This window comes from Lacerta agilis, chromosome 16 (genome assembly GCF_009819535.1).
Source record: "Lacerta agilis isolate rLacAgi1 chromosome 16, rLacAgi1.pri, whole genome shotgun sequence".
NCBI classification, from domain to species: Eukaryota; Metazoa; Chordata; class Lepidosauria; order Squamata; family Lacertidae; genus Lacerta; species Lacerta agilis.
This window is the reverse complement of record NC_046327.1, coordinates 21,769,947-21,782,596: the sequence shown is the minus strand read 5'-3', so window position 1 is coordinate 21,782,596 and position 12,650 is coordinate 21,769,947.

The window sequence follows — 12,650 nt, the reverse complement described above, 5'->3', positions numbered from 1 at the left end:
CCGTTCCCTCCCACTCCATCACACACATGAACCCTCGCGTCAGTGCTTGCTGTTCTGCCACCAAAGTACTCAGCACGCTCTCTCTCACTGCCAGCTGGTAATCCGGGAAGTAAGAAAGCTGTGATTTTCGCTGCTCCCTAGACCAAAACTCTTTGGGCATTGTGACAAAATGCCACACAGGTACTGAAATGCAGGCATTCCAGCATTTTAACTGCTAAAAAATAACCAGTCCACACCACACTTTTTATATACCCCAAGGTCCAGAGCTGACATCTACGTGCATCCACAGGATCTTGGCCTTCTCCCTGACATGCTGCGTGTGTAGACCAGGCACACATTTGCAGTGGGAGGTTTTGTGTTGTTTTTTTAGCAAGGGAGATAATTCGGACCTTTGGTCCCCTCTTGCAGTTGGTCGTGGTACAGTCCAACGGAGACACCCAGACGATCGAACACAGCAACTCTTCGCAAGGTCAGGACCAATGGCATAAGCCACCCCTCTCTGTTTTTAGTGGCATCAAACACGATAATGAATGATGTGGCTTCTAATCACTTCCAGGCTTTATTTCTAGGAGTATTCTGTAGGAATGAAATCTTTAGATTTCCAAGTGAGCTTATCCTTTAAGCAAATTTCTTTTGGAAATCACATATGTATACCACAATGGCAATTCCATGTGGGAATGTTCAGGGTGGCAGGAGAAGATATATTGTTTAATAATATCCTTCCTAACTTCCTTTACTTAGAGTGCATTCCCCTTTACACAGCAGAAAACTAGTTGCAAATTCGTGTGAGTTTCTTAAGACAATATGCAATTCAATCTGGCTTGTCCAGGTTGAAATGGGTTCTAATATTTTCCTGGCCCACCCAAGGAAAGACAGGCCCCAAGTCTGAATAAGCTAAAGACTATTCATAGTTGGAAGGGACCCTGAGCATCATCTGAGCATTAATTAATACAAACATAAAATTAGGGGATATCAATGCAGTGGTATCAACAGAACAGTGGATCAACAGAACCACGCTAATAATGTATGGGCTAAGCCAATAAGATCAGACACGGGTGGCACTGTGGGTTAAACCACAGAGCCTAGGGCTTGTCAATCAGAAGGCTGGCGGATCAAATCCCCGCAACGGGGTGAGCTCCCGTTGTTCAGTCCCTGCTCCTGTCAACCTAGCAGTTTGAAAGCACGTCCAAGTGCAAATAGATAAATAGGTACCACTATGGCAGGAAGGTAAACAGTGTTTCCATGCGCTGCTCTGGTTCGCTAGAAGCGGCTTAAGTCATGCTGGTCACATGACCCGAAAGCTGTACGCCGGCTCCCTCGGCCAGTAAAGCGAGATGAGCGCCGCAACCCCAGAGTTGTCGGCGACTGGACCTAATGGTCAGGGGTCCCTTTACCTTTAAGCCATTAAGACCAGGAAGGAGGTCTTACAGAAGCTGAGAAAAGTGACAGGCCATATTATCTGCTAACATCTTTTGGGCCTCTCCAACATATCAACACATCATGTGCAAAACACTGACTAGCAGTTTGTGGATTTGCTGAAGTGTGGCCTTTGTTTGCAATTCTGTAGAGTACAGCTGTGGCCTAACTTCAGAAAATGTATTAGTAGCTGGCTAATCTTACCCCATTCATGTACTCTTTGGAAAAATGCCCCTCCCCTAATCTTGATGTAGGGTTTTGGTGGGGGGGGGGGTTTTGTCATCAGCATGAATAAGCAGAAAACTGAACTTTGCCACCAGTACAGGAATCTATTGTTTTATGAATGACAGATTGAAAGGAACATGAAAAAACAGCAGCCCAGAGGCTGTCAGTTGTGTGAAAGCATTCCTCCGTTTGACTCTGGGTGGTCCTCTCGGAGACTGCCATGATTTCAACGCACTTCATCACAAAAGAGGGTGCAGCATGTGTGTACAAAAGGAGAAACATTTAATTACATGACTCTGAAAAGCTGGGTTATTGACTACATGATTGGTCTGCAAGTTGTATGCATTTGATTGCAGGACTTTTATTTTAAACAAAATCAATTCAGCACATGTGGAAAACAAAACAGCATGATCATAATAATTTTATCAGTGAAGTGACTAATAACTTGACAGGCTGTGTTTACTTTACCCTGTTCGTCCTGGCATTTGCTCATCCCTTGTTATATTTAACTCTTCCAATCCTATACTTCTTAGTAATTTGTCACTATTATCTTTTCCTTCCTTCCTCTACCCCTTTTTTGTCCTCCATTATTGAAATGTAGAATGCAAGCTTCTGGGGGCAGATAATCCCCCCCTTTTTGCTTAAAAGCTACTTATGATACAATATAAACAACAACAATTTTAAAGGATTTCCCCCAAATGACAGAAGCAGCACTTATTTTCTGGATTCGCTTCACTTTACTCTGACACCAAAAGAGATCTGTGCATGTATTTTCCAAATCTCACAGCAAAATGCTACCCTCTGCAACAGAAATACAGTGGAACCTCAGTTTTTGAATGTAATCCATTCCGGAAAGACCGTTCGAGTTCTGAAACGTTTGAAAATGGAAAACTCAATAGCCAACAGCTAGGCTTGCACTCAACAGAAACTGCCTGGCATGTTCGACTTCTGAGGCGTGTTCAAAAACCAAAGCATTTACCGGTACTTCTGGGTTTATGTTTGTCAACGGAGACGTTCGAAAGCCAAGGTACCATTTTAGTCCAATTCCTATAGTCTCCCAGTGTCTTGCTCTTCCCTTTGCTTGATAGTCCAGGGGATTAGAGATGGGAGTGTGCTTTTCTTTTTAAAAACAGCAACAACACTCATGCTTTTATTTTATATTTCTGTAACTGGTCCCATCACCTCCTGGCAAATAGAAGGGGAAGAAATGGAGGCAGTGAGAGATTTTACTTTCTGGGGCTCCATGATCACTGCAGATGGTGACAGCAGTCACGAAATTAAAAGACACCTGCTTCTTGGGAGGAAAGCAATGACAAACCTAGACAGCATCTTAAAAAGCAAAGACATCACCTTGCTGACAAAGGTCCGTATAGTTAAAGCTATGGTTTTCCCAGTAGTAATGTATGGAAGTGACAGCTGGACCATAAAGAAGACTGATCACCAAAGAATTGATGCTTTTGAATTATGGTGCTGGAGGAGACTCTTGAGAGTCCCATGGACTGCAAAAAGATCAAACTTATCCATCCTTAAAGAAATCAGCCCTGAGTGCTCACTGGAAGGGCAGATCCTGAAGTTGAGGCTCCAGTACTTTGGCCACCTCATGAGAAGAGAAGACTCCCTAGAAAAGACCCTGATGTTGGGAAAGGGCACAAGGAGAAGGGGACAACAGAGGATGAGATGGTTGGACAGTGTTCTCGAAGCGACTGGCATGAGTTTGGCCAAACTGCGGGAGGCAGTGGAGGATAGTGGTGCCTGGCGTGCTCTGGTCCATGGGGTCAGAAAGAGTCGGACACGACTGAACGACTGAACAACAACAAAACATCAAAAATAATTCAGATTAAAAACACAGAGTACAATTATGACTGTCAACCATTCAAAATGAAGTAGTTTCAATTACAAATTTTGCTACATTTTCTTGGTTTCTGACTTTCTCTTTAGGAAGGACATTTTAGGTGTTACTTTGAATCAGTACTCTCCACAGCTTGACATGAGATGCTGCAGGCAGTTCTTGTTAACATACTTCAAAAACAGCAAAACTGTCATATCCAGCCCTGTCTTTTAGGACTCTTGTATTGCATGGTCAATTGTTCCAAGAAGGCTGCATCCCATATTACCAGTATGTCGAACAAACCATGCCAAGAAAAACTTGAGCGTGCTGCCATGAGAAAATACAACACCAAGTCTTTGTAAACAATCTTGACTTCCTCAAGCCTTCCCATCAATAACAAAACAGCATGGTTAGGGACTCTGCTTTTGTGAGTGTCGCCTCAGAGATATTTTTTAATGCCCATCAGCTGTAGCATGAGCTGCACTTCTTCCCTCTCTTCTGTGGAATGATGTCACTGCCCCAGTATTAGCAGAGGGAAAGGGACGCAGGTGGCATTGTGGTGTAAACCACTGAGCCTCTTGGGCTTACCGGTCAGAAGGTTGGCAGTTCGAATCCCCTTGACAGGGTGAACTCCCATTGCTCTGACCCAGCTCCTGCCAACCTAGCAGTTCAAAAGCACGCCAGTGCAAGTAGATAAATAGGCACCACTGTGGTAGGAAGGTAAACGGACTTTCCGTGCGCTCTGGTCTCCGTCACGGTGTTCTGTTGCGCCAGAAGTGGTTTAGTCATGCTGGCCACATGACCCGGAAAGCTGTCTGTGGGCAAACACCGGCTCCCTCGGCCTGAAAGCAAGATGAGCGCCGCAACCCCATAGTCACCTTTGTCTGGACTTACCGGTAACTGTCCAGGGGTCCTTTACCTATTAGCAGAGGGAAACAGATTGATGCTGCACAAGGCCTAGAACCTCCAGACACTTTTTACATAGTTTGGCATTCCTTTATGACACATACAATGGAACCATCATTTTCAAGACAACCTTCCTCACAAGCCGGATAAATTTGGAATTATAGATACCTGTACACTTGATGATCTGAAAAAGTTGGCATAACCTCCAGCATTTCTCTGGTGAAAATAGGGACATCCTTTTTAACAACAACAACAACAACAACAACAACAACAACAACAACATATTATTTATCTCATTTATACCCCAGTCACTCTGGGCAGCTTCCAACATCTATAAAAGCATAATAAAACATTAAACATTTTTTTTAAATCCCTATACAGGGCTGCCTTCAGATGTCTTCTAAAGGTTGCATAGTTACCGGTACTTATCTCCTTGGCTCAGGGTTCGCATGACTCCATACCCTCCAACATTTCTCCAATGAATATAGGGATGTCCTAAGGGAAAGCGGGACATTCCAGGATCAAATCAGAAACTGGGATGGCTTCTGTAAATCTGGGGCTGTCCCTTGAAATTAAGGACACATAGAGGGTCTGTGGTAGTCTTTATTTGGACTTTGTTATTTTAATGCATGTGCAACTGCTCATTCGACGTGCCTATTTTATAATTTTGTTTTTCATCTTTTAAATTTTGCCCATTGTTATAATTGTTATCTCTGTTTTTTATCCACATTATAAAATGAAATAATAATAATAATAATAATAATAATAATAATAATAATAATAATAATGAACAACCTGCTGCAGAAGGCCTCTCCATTCTGATGGGCAAGTTTGCTGTGGGCGCATTCAAAACAATGATTCCGTTTTTCAAGGCCCACTTCAGTCGACTAATGTGCCCCAGAGCAAAGTTTGGGAATCACTGTGTGACATTAATCTGCCCGTCTGTTTCAAGTCATTTGTGAGTCTTTGCAGCTGGATCAAGTGAAAGCCCAGAAATAATAAGCCGGTGCCTTGGTTGTAAAGTAAGAGCTGCACTTGGAGCCAGGCTAATTTTGATAATGCATCCCTAACCCATCTCAGAAGGCTCAGATCCTGATCCAACATGACTCTTCCAGTGAAAGAATAAGGAATGCTAGAACCTACAATAAAAACAACAACCAGGGGGTGGTGAGTAAAGGAACCTGTCTATCTATTTATGTCATGTGGAGCTTTAGCTTAATAAGCAAATGGAACGATAGATCTGACTAAAGCCAGATTAGAGGACATGATGTAGTCTGAATTGACTGCTAATGAAAGCAGAAGCTTTTCCTGTTCCCCTCTGTGTGGCTTTCAAACCAGAGGCAAAGAAAAGCAACCCTATAAGTTCAGTGACGACATTTTAATGAAGATTTGAATAGAAAACATTGTCTATTACTATTGTTGCATTGTCTATTACTTAGTTGTTACATTGTCTATTACTTAGTTGGTCTCTAAGGTGCTACTGGAAAGAATTTTTTATTACTATTGTACTGGAGAGCCAGTGTGGTGTAGCGGTTAAGAGCAGTAGACTTGTAATCTGGGGAACCGGGTTCGCGTCTCCGCTCCTCCACATGCAGCTGCTGGGTGACCTTGGGCTAGTCACACTTCTTTGAAGTCTCTCAGCCCCACTCACCTCACAGAGTGTTTGTTGTGGGGGGAGGAAGGGAAAGGAGAATGTCAGCCGCTTTGAGACTCCTTCGGGTAGTGATCAAGCGGGATATCAAATCCAAACTCTTCTTCTTCTTCTTCTTCTTCTTCTTCTTCTTCTACTGTTCTGAGGCATTCCTGTTTCAATCACTACCTCATACCCTCCAACATTTCTCCATTGAAAATAAGGTCGTCAATAATAATAATATATGGGACGCGGGTGGTATTGTGGCGCTCATCTCGCTTTACTGGCCGAGGGAGCCGGCATACAGCTTCTGGGTCATGTGGTCAGCATGACTAGGCAGCTTCTGGCGAACCAGAGCAGCGCACAGAAACGCGTTTACCTTCCCGCCAGAGTGATACCTATTTATCTACTTGCACTTTGACGTGCTTTTGAACTGCTAGGTGGGCAGGAGCAGGGACCGAGCAACGGGAGCTCACCCCGTGGCGGGGTTTCGAACCGCCGACCTTCTGATCAGCAAGCCCTAGGCTCTGTGGTTTAACCCACAGCGCCACCTGCTATACACTTTGTCATAAGCCACCCTGAAGGCCTTAGTTGCTGCTGCCTTTAATGCCTTTAATGAAGCCTGTCTTCTTAAGTGCAAAAGCTTGAAGTGATGGGGTTGTTTAATTTAAAAAACAACAACCTATAGGTGCTAAATTCAAATGCAGGTTTAATTTGATCACACACCCAGAGAAAGAAAAGTGTGAAAGTGGCAACTCACTAGATCCAAGGTTCCTGATAAGTACATGTACTGACTGGCTGGAGAGAGATTAGACATAGGCTTGTCTCTGAGACTTTTTTTGGCGGGGGTGGGGGTGGGAAGAGAAGGATCTAATTAGAGAGGACTGTGGGGGAAATGGCTGCACCTACATTTTTCTGTAGCCCTCTCGTTTCAGCTGTTGAAATGTAGGATACACATTTCTGTGTACTTAGTGAAGTCTGACTGACTCCAAATAAGTGCAGTGGTTCGGAACAGTGCCTTCTCTCGCAAGCATTTGATCAAACTGGTTTTATTTTATTTTTTAATCCTTGGAATGTAATTTCAGCTCGCAGAGCACACCAGGCAACTGCGCCACAAACACGGCCTAAAACGAAGCAGGTGTGTGCAGGTTTGCGAATTGCTGCACCATTAGCCACTACCGGTAGTTAAAGGAACTTGAGAACACACACTCCTGCATTGTAAATTTAAATCACTTTGGCCAATCGGAAATTTTAGATAAAATACTAGGTGATGCTGAAGCCAGGACATCCCTGTAGTGGAGTCAGCTGTTCCATAGCAGATTGAAGAAATTTGTTTTCAGGCCCTATTTTCCACGGGTAGTCTTGGATTTACAGAAGACATCCCAGTTTCTGATTTGATAGAATGTCTCTATTTTCATCAGAGAAATGGAGTTATCTGACCCCCCCCCCCAACCAACTGGAGGCAGACCTGTATAGGGAAGTTTTTTTTAATGCTTAATGTTTTCTAATGTATTTATATACTTTGGAAGTCGCCCAGAGTGGTTAGGGCAACCAAGTCAGATGGGCGGGGTATAAATAATAAAGTTGTTGTTGTTGTTGTTGTTGTTGTTGTTGTTGTTGTTGTTGAATAGGACATTAGCCTACTATTTTTAATGGGAATATGTTGGAGGGTATGGTAATACTGGATGAATCCCAAACCGGAATTAAGATTGCCGGAAAAAATATCTACAACCTCAGATATGCTGATGATACTACCTTGATGGCAGAAAGTGAGGAGGAATTAAAGAACCTTTTAATGAGGGTGAAAGAGGAAAGCGCAAGATATGGTCTGAAGCTGAACATCAAAAAAAATAAGATCATGGCCACTGGTCCCATCACCTCCTGGCAAATAGAAGGGGAAGAAATGGAGGCAGTGAGAGATTTCACTTTCTTGGGTTCCATGATCACTGCAGATGGTGACAGCAGTCACGAAATTAGAAGACGCCTGCTTCTTGGGAGAAAAGCAATGACAAACCTAGACAGCATCTTAAAAAGCAAAGACATCACCTTGCCGACAAAGGTCCGTATAGTTAAAGCTATGGTTTTCCCAGTAGTAATGTACAGAAGTGAGAGCTGGACCATCAAGAAGGCTGATCGCCAAAGAATTGATGCTTTTGAATTATGGTGCTGGAGGAGACTCTTGAGAGTCCCATGGACTGCAAGAAGATCAAACCTATCCATTCTCAAAGAAATCAGCCCTGAGTGCTCACTAGAAGGACAGATCCTGAAGTTGAAGCTCCAGTACTTTGGCCACCTCATGAGAAGAGAAGACTCCCTGGAAAAGACCCTGATGTTGGGAAAGATGGAGGGCACAAGGAGAAGGGGACGACAGAGGATGAGATTGATGGACAGTGTTCTCGAAGCTACTAACATGAGTTTGGCCAAACTGCGAGAGACAGTGAAGGATAGGCGTGCCTGGCGTGCTCTGGTCCATGGGGTCACGAAGAGTCGGACACGACTGAACGACTGAACAACAACAACAAAATGGTAATATGCTGCTAGGCTCTTAGACAGCCCCTGTGTTTATAGTGCTATTCTCTGAAAGTGTGCTATTTCACTGCGGTGGGCTTTGTTGAGTATTGATACTTATCTGTGTTCTTTATACTTGTATTGTACTTAATACAATTTAAGGCTGTTAAAATCCACAGTCCTTAATGTGCATTTGTAAGGACTATTCCATTCTATTCAGAATAGCTTATACAGCACTGAAAGTCAGAAATCACAACAAACTTGCGTCACTGCAAAAGCCTTTCTTCGAGCAAGTGGGAGGGAATATTCCCCAGACAACAGTCACACGACCAGTACCTGTTTTGGGTTACTCAGTTTTTCAGACCTTGATTCATGCATGAAACTGTTAATAGCTCACTCAAGATGTTTGAAGTTTTGTTGCTGTTTTAAAAGAGATGTTATATCCTGAGTTACGGCACCCGCTAAAAAGGCTGTGCACAAATATATAGAAAGAAAGAAACAAAACCCACTGCAGACTTTATTGAGTACTTCCAGTTTAAAGCTGAACTAATTTCCAATGCAAAGTATATAGGGTATTCCCTATAGAGAAAAGTCTCGAGCGATGCCAGTTTACACCCATGAGGAATCATAGCAAAATACACCTTTTAGATTTTTCTGGAAGTTCGGGTTGTCACTCTCAAGTTATTCTGTTGCTACAGTTTTGGCTCTGAGAGCTGGACCATAAAGAAGACTGATCGCCGAAGAATTGATGCTTTTGAATTATGGTGCTGGAGGAGACTCTTGAGAGTCCCATGGACTGCAAAAAGATCAAACTTATCCATCCTTAAAGAAATCAGCCCTGAGTGCTCACTGGAAGGGCAGATCCTGAAGTTGAGGCTCCAGTCCTTTGGCCACCTCATGAGAAGAGAAGACTGCCTGGAAAAGACCCTGATGTTTGGAAAGATGGAGGGCACAAGGAGAAGGGGACGACAGAGGATAAGATGATTGGACAGTGTTCTCAAAGCGACTGGCATGAGTTTGGCCAAACTGTGGGAGGCAGTGGAGGATAGGCGTGCCTGGCGTGCTCTGGTCCATGGGGTCACAAAGAGTCGGACACGACTGAACATCTGAACAACAACAACAACAGAGGCTGTATACACACCATATATTGACGTGGAAATCCAGCATCACCTGAGCTCTGCGAGTGCAGCTCTCTCCCGATTGAAGTGCAGAGTGTTTGAGGACCAGGACATTTGCAGGGAAACTAAAATGCTTGTTTACAAAGCTACTGTACTGCCAACCTTACTGTATGCTTGTGAAACATGGACCACTTATAAACGCCATCTCCAGCTCCTTGAAAGATTCCATAAACCATGTCTCAAAAAAAAAAATTACACATCACTTGGGAAAACAGACAAACTAATGCCAGTGGACTAGAAGAAGCAAAGATCACCATTGTGATTCTTCAACATCAACTTCGTTGGACTGGTCATGTTGTTCAGATGCCTGATTATCGTCTTCCAAAGCAACTACTCTATTCTGAAAGTGTAATGCTGGTGGTCATCAAAAGAGGTTTAAAGACTCTCAAGGCAAATCTTTAAAAAATGTAGTGTAAACACTGACAATTGGGAAACACTGGCCTGCAAGCGTTCCAATTGGAGAACAGCTTTTACCAAAGGTGTTGTGGACTTTGAAGACACTCAAACTCAGGACAAAAGGGAGGAACGTGCTTAGAGGAAGGCACATTTGGCAAACCTTCAGCATGATCCACTCCAACCCGGAAACCTCTAAGTCCCCACTGTGGAAGGACGTGTGGATCCAGAATTGGCCTCCACAGTCACTTACGGACTCACTGTTAAGACTGTGTTCATGGAAGAGAATCTTACTCAGCTACAAGTGATCACCAAAGAAGAAGATACATTTCAAGCACTCCATGCAAAAAAGAATCCTGGGGATTATAGTTTACCCATCACAGAGCTACAATTCCCAGCACCCTTAAGAAACTGCAGTTCCCAGTGGTTTTTTTTGGGGGGGTGCTTTAAATGTATCATGTGAATGCAGCCTCTTTTCAAAAAGAAACAAGTAATGTTCCAAAATAACATCTGCAGCATAAATGCATCTAAAGAGTATAGCCATATATATAAGTGTGTGTGTGTGTGTGTGTGTGTGTGTGTGTGTGTGTGTGTGTGTGTGCAGTCTTTACAGAGGATGCTAGTCCCAAGTGAATGAACTTTAATTTCCACCAAGACTGAGCCTGGCAGGGAATAATGGTACCCATTACTTCCATGCCCTTCATGGCTTGTTCGCCTGGGGCACAGCCAATCTGACTCTTACCTAGTAACTAGGGGGGATAGTGTTGATGCATTTGGAGAGCAGGCTAGTTGCCATGCCCCATCTGTAAGCCTCTGGGCAACCTTCTTCCTTGGATTTCCCCATCCTTCTGGCTGCCACCTCCTGTGATCCTTGAGCTGTTTTCCTCAACCTGGTGTTGACCAGGTGTTTTGCACTATAACTCCCATCAGCTCCAGCCAGCACCTGCCAAGTATGGAATTCAAATATGCACTTAAAAAGTAAAATTTAGCTTATATAGTCCAAGCCTCAAACCTAACAGGTGAACTCACCAGGCAAGTTGTTCTCTCAGCCTACGACACCTGTGGCAAGAGTCCTGGCCTACCTCACAGGCATGTCGTATGAAGCATTACTGTACTCAGTTGACTATTGAAAGAGCACTTAATAAGTGCTAAGTTGTTGTTGTTCACTATGGTCACCAATAAAGAACTCTTTCAGCTAAGCAGCTGTTGGTTACTTGGGAGATTGTGCAGTAAGAGATCCTATATGAATTCTGTGCGTTAATAAAATGCGTAAATAACTTCAAAAGGATTAAAGGAAGAGATGCCGTAATATAACTAACTATCAGATTTTGTGGTGGCAATGTGGTCTGTAACAGTGATTGGCTGAGCTGCCTAGCTGTAGGAAGGCCTTTGACACCAATTGGCTGAGCTATTTCTTTAGATCTCTGATTGCTATTGGCTAAACTCTTGTCATCTCAACAGCTGCCAGTGGTTGAACTGGTCCAACTTTAAAGTAAAGGGCAGACAGAAGGTCCTAGGGACATAAAAGCAGAAGAATCAGAGGCCTAGGAAAGGGAGGCTGGCCTGGAAGAAAGTTCTCTCCATTCCTCCACCGCCTTCCAGGTGTTTTGGACTATACAGTAACTCCCACCAGCCCCAGGCAGCAGGGCCATGTTGACTGGGGGGGCAATGGGACTTGTGGTCCAAAACGTCTGAAAAGTACCCAGGTTGAGGAACACTGCTTTAGAGAAATAAGGAGAAGAGAGCCCAAAACAAGGCGTTTGAGAGGGTTCAGTGCTATTATTCTAGAAACAGAGGTGCTGGAACCCACCTTGAATGCCTCCCTTGTTCTCTTATAATGGCAATAGTGCCCATCTGATTGTTCCTGAGAGTTCTGGCTGAAAAAAGCCCTGAGAGGGGTGAACATGGCCAGGATCTGCAGAGATGTTGGGTAGGATAAAATGCCACTGGATTAAAATATCTAGATCAGCCTGGTGCCCTCTAGATATGTTGGACTACAACTCCCATCAGCCCCAGAGAGCAGGATGTGCCGGCGCTGATGGGAGTTGTAGTCCAAAACATCTTGAGGGCGGCAGGTTGGGCAAAAGCTGACCTAGATGGACTTTTGCATGGTAGAGAAGACACTTTCCATCCCTAGAACTGCTTGGATTGCTGTGGGGTGAACTCTGCGTGCCCTCCAAGTGTCCACAGGGCTTCTGCACGAGCCACGGCAATGAGGAGGACCTGTGGGCGGTGAACGGAGCCACACCTCACTCTCATCTCCCTGGCAGCAGGCAGGCTAGGAGAGGCTGTTCAGTATCTAAGGGATTAAGGCAAGGTCTTGAAACCTATCCAGCCCATTCAGAGTGATGAGAAGGAGGGTGCTTCATTGGCTGTGCCGTCCGCCACAGGTATTTTAGGAGGATTATTCACCGAAGCGCTTTGTCCTGATGTCATGGAACAGGAACACCCAGGCAACCGAGAAAGTCAGATTGTTTTACTCTTGGAGTCTGAGAGCTCCAGTCGTAGTCTCTTCCATGCCATCTCCTCTTTGTCCTGACATAATGGGAGCATTAGATCTCCCCTT